We start from the raw sequence: 14,111 nt of genomic DNA on the forward strand, positions 1-14,111 counted from the left end.
CATTACTAAAGGTAATAATTTTAAGACTGGAGAAACACCCATGATGAGAAAAAATACTATGGTATAAGCTGAAGTGATGGAACCAGGAGATTCCTCAATTACACATATCTGTTTGCATACCCTGATACTCCACTTTGCTATCTACGCTATTTTGTGAAGAGAAAATTATATTGTGAATTGTCCTGTTCTACTGATTCCTTAACTTTGAAGCATGGGCTAGTGACTATAGGGTAAAACAACCTTTGGATACTTCACACATACCTATTATAAAATTATAAAATATTAGAAAACCTCAAAGAGCATCTAGTGTCACCTTCATCATTTCACAGATAAGCACTAACAGGCCCGGTGACAGCAGGGGGCACACCCAAGGCCCCACAGGTAGTGGTGCACCTGGATCAGAAGCCAAATGCATTAATTCCCACACAACACATTTTGGCAGCTCAGAGTTAATCAAAGGAGCAACTGGCTACTTGACACCAGTGAGGGTGCTACAGTGGAGAACAAATCAGCACTTTCTTTTGTCCTTAAGCATTTTTCTATCTCATGAGCAAAAAATATCTCAGACCATGAGAGCCGGAAAGGACCTTAAAGATCATCTACTCATCCATTTAACAGTCATCTGGTGCAACGTTTTCATTTTACAGTTGAGGGGACTGTTCATCACCCGTGACTATGACTAGACAGATTTGGCAAGGAAACGGGCCTCTCCAACTCAGCCAGTCAACAGTGGAACAGGGAGGAGACGACACTGCCTGGCCTGCTGCACTGGACCAAAGATGGTTCAGCCTCAAAATGGAAACCTGTTTAAGCCCAAGCAAGCATCCTTATGAAAGAAAATGAACCTAAGAAGTTAAAATTATATTAGTAATTTTTCTTAAAAAGTACTCATCCTGCCTGATTCCAAAAAAAAATTCATAAGCTTAATAAACGCCAAGCTTAAGTATTCCTACAGTCCTGGTAGACACGTATGTATATGTATAAACACATATCTACCTACATATACTTACATATATAATATTATTTATAATTGATGTGTTTCATATAGTTTGTGTTCTGCTTTTTCTACTCAGCATTCTTTTTTCACCCAGCAAATGTCCTGTTCTGACAAAGTATTTCGAGAGAAACAAACATGCCTGGTCATGTATGGAGAACTACGATGATTTACACTGATGTGAACTCCATGGAGGATCTGGCATTTCAGTGGAACCTTAAAGCATGGGTAGCATTTCAAAAGGCTGGAAAGGGGTGGGAGAGAAAGGGTATTTAAGTTGAGGGAGTAACAAGAAAAAACAGGAAAATAAATAGGGAATAAGTAGCCCAGACTGGCTAGAGTATAAAACACAAAGTTCTTGGGGTGGGGTGGTGTGGGGTGAGGAGGATGAATCATGAGGAAGCAAAGCTGGAGAGTAGGTTAAGTTAGATCGAGGGCTTTAACTGAGGAGTGTGGGTTTTATCATGTGGATAATGAAGAGTTATATTAAAGATTTTTGGTCTCAGTTTTAAAGACAGGTTTGTGTTTTGAGAAAAAAAATAACAGAGGGAAGGACTGATTAGACAGGCAAGAGACTGAAGGCAAGAAGGCAACCAGTTAAGAGGCCATGTAATGGTCCACGTGACAGGTTAGCAAGGTTTGCGGTAAAGCAGTGCCTGTAAGAATGAAAGGGGAGGGATGAATTCAAGGGACGTGGTAGAGACAGAACTAGCAGGAATTGAGGACTCAGGGCAAGTGTGCGGTGGCTAAAGTGGGGGTGGGGTAGTAGCCAGAAGGTGTCTTTAAGGTTTCCAGCCTTAGGAACTAAGAGAATGGTAATATCACAGTGTGATAAGAACAGAGTAGATTTCCGGGAGTCAAAATGGACTTTTTAATATGATAAGTCACTGGGGCATTTGTGTATTCTTACTGCCTTTTAAAGTGGGAAGCTAGTAATGATTTATCATTATCTGCCACACAATGTGAATGTTTGTTTTATTAAAATCTAGATGGACACATTTCCTGATGTTCAGTCATAAAAAAAGCCTTACAAATGTTCTAACCTTTTAACCCAGCAACTTCACCTCTAGAAATTATTCTCAAAGAAATAACTGGGGATGCACACAAAGATGGATATGTAAGTTCTTTGTAAAACAGCTCCCTAAATATTTAACTTTCTACATATTTGCCAGCAGAAGACAATTTAAACTAATTTTGTAATTTTTGTAAAGGAAAAATCATGCCATATGATATCATTTTTATAAAGCTCAACATGAAGCAAAGTTCAGTGATACACTGTGTGCAGATGTACACTTACGTGAAAACACTTAAAAAAGGAAGAGGGAGAAGAAGAGCAAGAGGAAGAGGAAGCAGCAGCTAATGACAATACACAAGACACAGGCTTGAGGACAGTGCTTACCCATGGGAGGGAAAGGGCAGCAGCAGAGGAACACAGGTGCTTCAAGGGCGTTGTAACGGTCTAGTGCTCAAACTGAGTAGTGGGTTCGTGAATGTTTGATATATTATTGGGCTTCGTAATTATATATGTATTGTATACCGAAATGTTAAGTTCATGTTTTCAAAAAATTTTACTCAGCAAAAATGCATGCTAGCTACATATAGTAAAGTGGAAAAACATTCCCCACAGAATACACTGTTAGGTGTCCAATTTAGTAAAAATTAATATTTGTGCATATTTGTATGTGTGTGTGTTAGGCCAGGAATATGAACATTGATGTTTATGATTTTTTCTTTATCCTTCCAAAATTTTCCAAATTTCCTACAAGACAATTTTTAATCATCAGGGAAAAATAAAGTCAAAAACCTCCTGGATATCCAAGAAGGTCTTGAAAGGGGTTTAAGATAGCAGAAAATATAAGTGATTATACTTGTAACATTTTAAAATCACAAATATAAAAAGACAAATATGTAGCTTTAAAAAAACTACAACTGTGATGGTTAGAAAGTTTACAAAGGCTTGTGGTAAGAATGAAGACCTGATGGGTTTTAAATGGTATGTAAGGACTTGATCCTCAAAATAAAACAGTAAAAGAAACCGTTCAAAATGACAGCAATTCTTACACTGGTAGTGCATCCATTAGGTCACAGTGCACTGGTATATGCCTTTCCTTATTTGAGACTCACACAGGTTTGGAGTGCTGAGTAGATTTCTCATCCCTTCTTTTTCACTTCTCTGCTTCCCTGTAAGAGCGTTCTGTGATTTGCTGGCTGGTTGTATACACCACACCGCTCCACTGATGCTGACCTTAGCCGTGTGATTCTCATTGGCCAGTGCAACAGTGGTGGACATGGCCTATGCCAGGACTGTGCAGATGCTGTAAGAGGCATCCATCAGCTCTCTTACCCTTTCTTTCAGCCATGATAATAGACACACCCCACAGAGGGGTTATGCTTTCCAGCCTGGGTCTGGGAATAAGAAACACGGAACACAGCAGGAGTAGACCCACAGCTGAGCCACACGTGAGCAGACGTGCATCTTGAGTGAGCGTAAATGTATTATTATTACCGTAAACCACTGTCATTTGGTTTGATACGCTGTCATTTGATACAGAAAAACTGACTATATATACATTTGTATAGGAGGAAAACCAAGACTCAGGTAAGTTAAATAACCTTTCCAAAGTTTCATGTCTGGAAAATGGAAAGCACTCCCAAACCAGTGAATTTCCACATGCCATGTGATGAGGGAAACAAAGACAAGAAAAATGTAGTTTAAATTAAATCTCCTACAGCTTGCATCCCAGATAGATACTAGAGACATGCGGCGTGTAACATTCCTCAAGGAGTTTATGGCTGCCTTAATGCCTTAGTGTTTACATTTCATTAAAAACTAAAAGCAACCTTATCTTACCATAGCTGCATCTCCAGGGTCCTGTAAAGCCCTGCTTTCAGCATATAGAGATTCCTCAGAAAAGTATGTTGTTATCTCTATCCCCCTCCCTCCACAAACTTAAAAGTATGTATTCAGTCACTCCTCACAATCCCGGTGCAGTTTTCTGCCCATGGGTCCAGTTCCCGTGCTATGAAATCACCTTTTTGCAACAAAAACGTCTCAAGAATTCTTAGCCATGTGCTCACGAACCCCACTTCAAATTTCATCACTATATACTGCTTTTCTTTGTGATAAAATGAACTACAGAAGAGTACCTAAGGCAAACCAGTAGTTCTTTTTGTTATATATCAAGTGGGACCACCTGGGCTGCTGGAGTTTACTGGTCACCTGTTCCGAAGCGCTCTAAGTGTGTTATTAAGCTCGTTTCTCCTTTCTATTGAAGTTGAGCTTTTCACTAATCCAGCACATTTACCCTCTCTGAGGAAATGAGAAAACTAATAATGCTGCAACATATAATTTCTTTAGACTTTCTATTTTTTAAAATCCCTTCACATAAAATCTCGTATACTTCTGTCACTTGTGAGGTAGACACAAAGGTACTGTGGTAACCATAACCTCCTCCCCACTACAAATTCTTTAGTGCCAAATTATGCATCTCCCTTTTTCAAAGCCTGGAGAATTACGATGACATCCTTGCAGATGGCGAGTCACAGGATACCATAAAATCAAAATGTAGGAGATTTGGTTGCAGCCACGAAGGTGGCTGGCAAGACTATATAGATCTCTGGGTTTTACTTCAACAGCGCCTGAATGATTTCCTTTGCATATTCCCAGACTCTTTGTTTCTTTGTCTGGGTCTCCAACTCAATGCGTAAAGCTCCTCTCTGAAATGGCTGCTGAGATAGAGACTGAACCACCAGCTAGGGATGGCAAATGCAACTTTTATCTGTGTATACATTTCACTAATTTACAACTTGTGAAATGTCAAACTCAGTTTCTTCCCCAAGTTTGAACTTCTTTATGTGTGGAGAGGCAGAGTGCCAAAGGACTCTTGACACAAAAAAGCTGAGGAAGGCACCTTTGATGTCTTTTCCTGGGCTCAGAAGTCCTTATTCCAGCACAGCTGAGGCTCAAGGTCCCGGCTCTAGTGGCACCATGGCTGTGGCCCCCGAGAGCAGGAGCGGGGTGTCAGGATTCTCATGTATTCTGAATCGCTCTCCATCACAAAAACGTTACTTCTGCAATCTACCCTACCTTTTCCCTCCATTCTCACTGGTTCTTCCCCAATTCTGTTATGAATAATTACTAATGGAATGTTCTGTTTTTCACTTTTGTTCTAGTAAATATAAAAATAGTTACGAGGGTTTCTATGGGCTTTTGCATATACGCACAGACACTTTGGGCTCCCTCCATTTAAGATGCCTCACCGCATTTTTCTCATTAGGCCTCTGTTTCAACTCTGAATTCATTTTCTCTGTGGATTTTCGAGATCACTCTGGGGAAGAAATCCTGTACCTCCATTTCACAGATTGGGTAACAAATTGATGTTGTATGATTTTTACCATGTCAATTACAAAATGAATAGGAAACCAAATGTCCTTTCTCTCACTTACAGATTTTCCATTACACTGAGCTACTTCTTTCATTTCCTTGCTTTGTCACCCAATTTCAATAAGGAGCACAAGCAACTGACAACTTTCAATTCAAGTCTGCACATAAAAATTAATGTTTCTTAGCTTGGTTGTTTTGCTACAGCATGGATGCTACAGGAGATTTCCTGCTTCTAATCTGCTGTGGATGAACAATCTGTTTAACCAACCTTGTTAGAATAATCTCTGAAACAAACTATATGTAAGTTCCAAAGAAAGATTTATCAGACTCTCCTATAAATAAAATACATAGTTTTATGTGATTTCTATTTTGGCTACTTAGAAACCTTATTCTATTTCCTTCCTTGGGGATAGAGTAGTAGTTCCCCAATAGTCATATCCAGTCTGAGATCTTTTTTACGTCTAATAATAGCTTCAAGGTTAACATTCAAATAATGTCTAGTATGTGTCAGGCACTACGTCATCACATGTAACTCTCTTAAAAACTCTAGTAAGATGAGGAAATTGAGACGGAGCTACTTTAAAGTAGCTCACAGGCAAATCTTGCAAACACACTATATCGGTCCTTATCATTTCCCTGAGGAAATGCAGTAAAGTAGAACTAAAAATTTTAAGGGGGTAATGGTTAAAGGAGACTTTAGTTTTATCTGTAATATTTGAATATTCCCAAGAATGTATTTATATATCAACTGTATAATGAAAAAATGAGTTTAAAATGGTTTTAGGGTAAACATATGCAACTGAAAACTTTCTCACAAAGAAATACCCAGACCCAGACAGCTTCATCAGTGACTTTTCTCAGACATTTAAGGAATAGCAACAACTTTATACAAATACCAGAGAACAGGGGAAAAAAAAAAAAAAAAAAAAAGGAAAGCAACTGCCAACTTGTTTTATGAGGACTGCATAGTATGACACTAAAACCTGACAAAGACACCTAAAACAGACGAAAAATTACAGATCAGTATCTTTTGTAAACGTAGATATAAAAATTCTCAACAAAATGCCAGCAAATCAAATCCAGTAATATATAAAAAGGATAATACATCATGATTAATTTGCATTTAATCCAAAATGCAAGGTTAGTTTAATACTCAAAACTCAATCAGTATAATCCACCATAACAAAAGAGGAAAAAAAGAAATAAATCCTATGATCATCTTCATAAATGAAGAAAAAAATCATTTGAAAAAAATCATTTGAAAAAATTGACCATCCACACATAATAATAACTCTCAGCAAACTAGGAACAAAAGGGAAGCTCCTCAACCCAGTAAAGGATAGTTATAAAAGTCAAAGTTAACATCATACTTAATGGTCAAATGTAAATTTTGAAAGCTTTCTCTCTGCTAATAGCATTTATATCTAATATTATATCAGACAAGATAAAAGAAATAAAAGGGATAAGGCCTGTAAAGAAAGAAATAAGAGGGGCGCCTGGGTGGCTCAGTCGGTTAAGCGTCCGACTTCGGCTCAGGTCATGAACTTGCGGTTTTTGAGTTCAAGCCCTGCGTCGGGCTCTGTGCTGACAGCTCAGAACCTGGAGCCTGTTTCAGATTCTGTGGTTCCCTCTCTCTCTCTGACCCTTCCCCGTTCATGCTCTGTCTCTCTATGTCTCAAAAATAAACGTTAAAAAAAAAAAAAAGAAATAAGATTGATGTTAATTGTAGATGATATAATTATATACACTGAAAATGCAAAACAGCCTATAGGACTATTGTTAGAATGAATAAGTGATTTTAGCATGTTTGCTGGAGATGTATACACACACACACACAGAATTCTATGTTTATATACCAGCAACAGACAGAAAATAAAATCTAAAAGACACTATTTTCAGTAGTATGAAAGAACAACACATAAAACAGTGTCCAAATACAGACCTATACATACATGCTCACTTTTTATGACAAAGCAGTGCACTGGGGAAAAGATAACCTTTTCAGTAAACTGGGTCAGCTGCATATATATATGTATATATATATGAAAAACAAATACATCTTGAGTTCTGCCTCACACCATACATAAGAATCAATGCTAGGTGAATTGCAGATCTCAATGCAAAATGTAAGACAATAAAGCTTCAAAAAGAAAACACAGAAAACCTTCATAGCACTGGGGTAAGCAAAGATTCTTAAATAGAACATAAGTATTAGCCACACTCCCTACCTCCAAAAAAAGATCATTTTGAGTATATTCAAATTAGGCCACTGTTTATCATCATACACCAATAAGAGTGAAAAGGAAAGCTAAAGAGCACATATTTGCAATACATTCTGACAAAGGATTCATATCCAGAGTATAAAAATAACTTCTATAAATCAAAAAGCAGATAACCCAATAGCAAAAGACAAAAGAGGATATCCAAATGCCAAAAAAACATATGGAAAGGGCTCAACTTTGGTAGTCATCAGGGAAATGCAAATTAAAATGACAACGAGCCCACAACGTATCTACTATGACAAAAATAAAATAAAATAAACCCTGTAGTGAATTCTGATAAAGATGTGGAGCAACTGGAACTCTCACACACTGCTGGGAGGAATACAAATTTGTAATAACCACTTTCAAACCCTATTTGGCATGTATGTACACTGTGACCTAGCAATTCCACTCGTAGTGAAATTTCTACTGGAAATGTGTACATATGTTTACCAAATGACATCGTACAAGAATTTTCAAAGCAGTATTATGTGTAATATTATAAACAATTCACAGAAGCCCAGGTGTGGGATACTCTGGAAAGGCGTGACCTGGGCTAGGCAGCTCTCTGCCATCAAAGGAGTGGACAGCTAGAGGCTGACTGCTGACCACACTCTCTGTGGTTGGGCAGCAAGTCCCTGCTTATAAGGGGATCTGGACATTTTACCTCTGTCTCCACCACAGGGAGAGAGACTCAGTTACTGATGTTATAACTGTAGCTGCAGAGGTAGAGAGAGGTAGGGCCAAGTCTGAGCGGCAGTCCAAAAGTGATTGGTCTCAAGATTTCAATGTGGAGTAATAATGTTCCTGTGGCATGTTTAATAGCCCATCCGTGGCCAATGACCAAATTCTTTGGGAATGTGATGGCAGGGAGTCACGTGATGTGAAAAAGGCTTGACAGTGGTGGCTGCATATGCCTAAGTTCACTGTAGTAAATGTTGCTGGGGTGGGCTGGTAACTCATCATGCTTTCAAAGCAGGAATGTGACCAGTGGATCTCCATCCTCCACCCAGAACACTCCCTTCCCTAACAACAGAGCATTAACTAAATTCTTTTTTGTCACTTTGCACAAGCAAGTTTGCAGTCTCTATTTCTTGTTCTAATTATTAATTTTTCAGCTTCACCACAGCTCACATTTGTGTACATATTTGTGTGTGTGTGAGAGAGAGGGAAAGTGTGAGATTGTCCATTAAATATTTTTTTCATGAGATTGAATTACCTTGTTATATTTTTAAAAAATGTTTATTTTTGAGAGAGACAGAGAGAGAGAAGCGAACACAAGCTGGGGAGGGGCAGAGAGAGAAGGGGACAGAGGATCAAAGCCGGCTCTGCGCTGACAGCCCGATGCAGGGCTTGAACTCTCCAACTGTGAGATCATGACCTGAGCCAACGCTGGTTGCTTAACCGCCTGAGCCACCCAGGTGCCCTGAGATTGAATTACTTTCTTAATGAAAAATGCCCATCAAGTTGTGAGATAATTACAAAATGTAGCTTTCCTGAATTTTTAAATGTGACATGTTTTTTTTAATTGCCAGCAGCTTAGTTTTCTGTGGTATACCCTTGTAATATGAAAACATGAATTTTCTTTATAAGTGTTCAAAGAACTAAACATACGACTTAAGAGGAGGGGAGTATGTATGTATGGTATGTCGTATATGTATATTTGTTGCAGGGAGTAGACTGTTTTTCCACTATTGCTGGAAATACGTGTTTCCTCAGGAAAGTTCCTGCTTTCCAGATATTCCTCCTGTTGTAGAGAAAAATAGAGGGTAAGTAAAGGCTATCATAACAGTCACTAGTATTCTCACACCTGCCTGTAATTGAACTGAAACTGGAGATCTATAATCTCTAAATAAAATACCTTGTTAGTTAAATAACTGCCTTTCTAATGTGTGCTCAGAGATTATTATCTTTACTGACTACCATCTGTTACTAAAGTGTTTTCATATGTTGACTCTGACTTATTTTTCATGCTTATTCCATCCGCATCCCTTTTATATGGCCATAAAAATCTCCTCAGTGAGGGTTTCCAGACTTTAGAAGGAGTTAGAAGCCAGAGAAGAGATCTGGCAAGGCAGAGTGGGAGTGAATGGGGCCCTTCTGAGAATACAGGAACACTCTTAGGCCAAATCAGAATGTAATTATTTCATTGCGAGTAACCACAATGGATAGGCAGAAGAGATAACCTTGACAGTTGCTCTCAACTTCAGGAATCTACTAATCAAAACTTTGATCCCTTATTATACTCAAAAAACAAAACAAAAAACCTGAAAAATAAATAGAGCCATCTGCATATCTGAAGAACCAAGAAACATAAAAGATTGCCTTGGCATAAGGAAAACAGAATCAAATGTAATGGGATAAAGACTATGGGAGCAAAATGTGTCCAAATATTAAGAAATTTAATAATAAAACAGTGATAGTGAGAACTCCTCCAGTATCATTGATTGGAAAAATGAATCAAACCAATTAAAAATTGCATTTCATAGGGAGGTCCATTTGACAAATTGTTTCTGTTTCAATTTATATTCTACGTTAAGTAATTTAAAGGAAACATTAAATCATACTTTGCAATAATGAAATATTTAGGCAGTCTAGAAATTTTAATTACAATCAATATGTATTAATTCACTGCTCTCAATCACAAATGTCTATTTGAGGTATATCTGCTGTGAGGCATTAGTAACTTTCCTCTGCATTGTTTACATAACATGCAGTCTTTATTGCTTATTTCCTTAAAATCTGCTACCACTGTAGATGCTCCTTAGTTAGAGCTGATGGTAATCTCTAAAGCAAAAACACTTGTTCTCCTATTTCAACCTGTGATAAATGAAGCCTTTCCCCCGATCCAGTTGAAGCATTTATCACACTCAGGATAAATAGGAAGGAAAGCATCATCAACTATCTTTAAACAGAGTATCCGAGTATCCTGAACGTTCAACAAGACCATGACAGAAGCAGCTAAAAATCTTTTCCAGTTGCTTGAGGATGGCTGGGTTTTTCTCCACCCCTTTGCAGTAGTTTTACATATATAATTTTAAGCACAGTATTCTTTTCCACAACCCTGATATCTGTCTGTGACCCATATGCTAAAAAGGAAAAAAAAAAACAACCCAGTTTTATCAGCTTAAGGAAAAGAAAAAAAAAAAAGAAATGGAGAAAACATCTATAACAAAATAACACCATGTTTTAAAAATAACACAAAAATCCAAAGCAATATTCTGTTTTTTTGTAGTCTCCTTTAAAGAAAGCTTGCCTGTAAAAGTCCATCAGTGAATATTTCCCCTCATTCTCTCAGACAAACGTGGCAGTTGAGTAATCATGCAGGCTGCTCTAAAAATGTATGTGTCTAGTTAATTTAGGCAGTTTATTTTGATAGCATTCACCTCTTTTTGATTATAGCAGGTGTTTCAAGGATAAATTTGCTGAAAATTGTATTTTGTTTAAACAACAGCAGCATGTACATTTATGGCCTTACTATATTAAAAAGCATTTATTGTCTGGCAGCAATAGATACAATTACAAACATTTGTGACAGTAATTGGAGCTATTACTCCTGCATGGAGCCTCATGGAGACCAACTTATTGCCACCTGTATTTACATTTGTTACTGGTAAATGTAAGAGCTGATTTTTTTTTTTATTTGGTGCCTTATTTTTTTTAAATTATGTGAATATTTTTCAACAAAAGGTCTGTCTACCAGAAAATCTTTAAATATTGTAAATTTCTCTATTATTCAAATAACAGGCAGAATCTCATTTTAATGACTAATATATACGTAAAATGTATTCTTGTATCCCAGCCCGCAGAATATATTCTACCTGTTTGCTCATGGATCCAAGAACCCTATCAATATAATATAGCCTTATCCAGCAACTAGAGTACAAGTCTTAAGAAATGCTCTTTATTCCAAACTATTACAATTCATAAATCCCTGCAGGTCAGAAATATTAGAAAGCTCAATTTTATTAACATTCTTCTTATACTCTATCCAAACACAGCAATGGCAGGAGGTCAAAGCAAGTTACTCTTCTCCACTACTCTGGAATGAGAAAAATACCCCTCTTCTCTTGCTTCCAGACACAGATTCCTCTATAACAGTAAAAAAAGAGAAAGCCTACTATTGTACATTTTCTGCAGGACTTGGCTCCCAATTTGAAGAGACTCGGATCTAATACAGTAATTCCGTAGTCCCTCCAGGTTCATTTAAATGGAATTCCAGCCGCTGATTAATAAAGGCCTCTCTCCTCCCTCTTAGGTTTTAGCTCTCACAGTGACTGGACAGCCCAAGGGCTCAAGACTATTGCAAGATTCCAACCTTAGCACAATGACTCTTCCCGAAAGGTTTCTTGCTTTGAACTACCCAAGGCAACACCTTATGGTTTATTTACGTTAAAAGAAAATCCAATTGTTTGGAGCGGAAATTTAAAGTTTAAGGTTTTGTTTTGTTTTGTTTTTTTACAACTGCACCCTGAGAAAGTCAGACACTGAAAAGCAGGTAAGGATGTAAGAAAGCAGTTCAGTGAATGAATCAAACGCTTGAAATAATTAGAAACACATGCTGTAGTACTTCCAAAGCCTTTCAAAAAATATATAATCTCTTTATCTAAATTCTTGTAATGAACCTGAAGATTTACATAATGAGTAGGAGACATTTTGGAATGAAGGAGGTACTCAGCCAACTATCTTTTAAAACAACAAAGCAGGAAACATTTAATTATAATTTGGAAAAAAATCAATTTAAGTCATTAATCAAAATTTTAATTACAATATCCACAGGGCATTAAAGCATGATAGAACATTTGTTCATTGCATTAAATACCTCATATTAAATCATTATAATACATAATTGTTTAGGAATAAATACTGTATAATTGAAGAAAAGGGCCTATGTAAGGTTTAGTTGAAAACTGATTTCACACTTTCTGCTCTTCCTGATTTCTGGGGAACAAGAATAAATATTATTAATGTTTACTTTGTTTCTATTATGGTAAAAACCCTTGAAAAAAGTCCTTCTGATAAAGACTGATAAGACTGATCATTAAAGAAGCCACTTTCCCTCAGTTCAATGGATGACACTGAGAGACTGAAAGTACAAATAAACAACAGGCAAAGGCCAGATCATCACACAAAAGAGAATTCTGACCCACAATCTGCAGCAACTAGTCCAGGAAGTCAAACCATAACCTCCTTGTGAAGTAAGCCCATGGCAGACTTAGCAGCTGCCAGCTTCCTGAATGTTTCTCCCCAAGCCCCTGGCTTCCAATGCGGGACCAACCAGACAAAGTCACATATCTTCCCCCACCCGGTCACCCAGGAGGCCCTGCTTCTAGTTAGTTCTGCCTCCAAATCTCCAGTCATATCTGAACATTTCTGAAGCCTTTGCTTTCTCCCACTATGTATCTTTTACCTTCTCCTGCCCGCCTTTAAGTCTCTGCCAAATGCAGGCAATGGTGGCTAACTCCCCGGCCATAGCAAGCTCTGCATAAACAGTCTTTGTCCTAATTTACGTGGTCTCTGTTTATTTCCACGCAGTCAAACATGGGCTTGTTTTTCCATAGTAACAAGAAAACTAAAAATGATAGGTGGATTGTCTTCAAGAAACAGCATTAAATACTGAATGATTCAAAATTAATAAAAAAATACAGAAAGTGAAATTTATATGAATCTGCAACCACATCTTCTAAATCCCCAGAAATTATGGGACATGAAGAATTCTCATCTTCAACTACTGTTATTACTCCACTCGGCAACTGTCAACTGACTCACTTAAAAGGTTTTTAATTTTTTTTTACGTTTAATTTATTTTTGAGAGCAAGAGAGACAGAGCATGAGCAGGGGAGGGGCAGAGAGAGAGAGGGAGACAGAATCTGAAGCTGGCTCCAGGCTCTGAGCTGTCAACACAGAGCCCGATGTGGGGCTCAAACTCATGAACTGTGAGATCATGACCTGAGTCGAAGTTGGACATTTAACTGACTAAGCCACCCGGGCGCCCCTCACTTAAAAGTGTTTTTAAAAATTACTATTATGGATTTAAAAATATTTCAGTCATGAAGGAAAATATTATCCTTCAATAAATGTGACAAAGTGCTTCTACCTGCAGTAACCACTTGTTTCTTTAAAATGGCTAACTGGCAGATTCTGTTTCTTGCTATTGGTCTGTATTCTCAGATCTCACAGTCCTTACTTATGCTTGCCCATATTGTAACTAGCTCTTGCATGGCTCTATCTGGCCATTCCTCCACCCAGATCTTAGACCTGGTCTGACCCCAACCTGCTGGGCTTGGCCAACCCATCTCTGCTACATGCCACTCAGCTAAAGTTATGTCCATGATATACTATTATGTTTTATAAAAGGTATAATCTCAATTATATACATAAGAGCACATGGAAATAGTGGTCAATATATATTAAGTGAGTCTTCTGGCAACATTCTAAGTGCTTAAGATAGGTTAATTCATTTAATCCTTTC

The 14,111-nt window shown here is 37.7% G+C and overlaps 1 protein-coding gene across 1 annotated transcript in view; it reads right to left on the bottom strand.

The window, feature by feature from the left end:
* Positions 1-14,111, bottom strand: part of IFT57 (intraflagellar transport 57) — a 53,047-nt gene that overhangs the window by 7,047 nt on the left and 31,889 nt on the right. The window lies entirely within an intron of this gene.

The sequence above is a fragment of the Leopardus geoffroyi genome, chromosome C2 (assembly GCF_018350155.1).
Source record: "Leopardus geoffroyi isolate Oge1 chromosome C2, O.geoffroyi_Oge1_pat1.0, whole genome shotgun sequence".
Classification (NCBI taxonomy): domain Eukaryota; kingdom Metazoa; phylum Chordata; class Mammalia; order Carnivora; family Felidae; genus Leopardus; species Leopardus geoffroyi.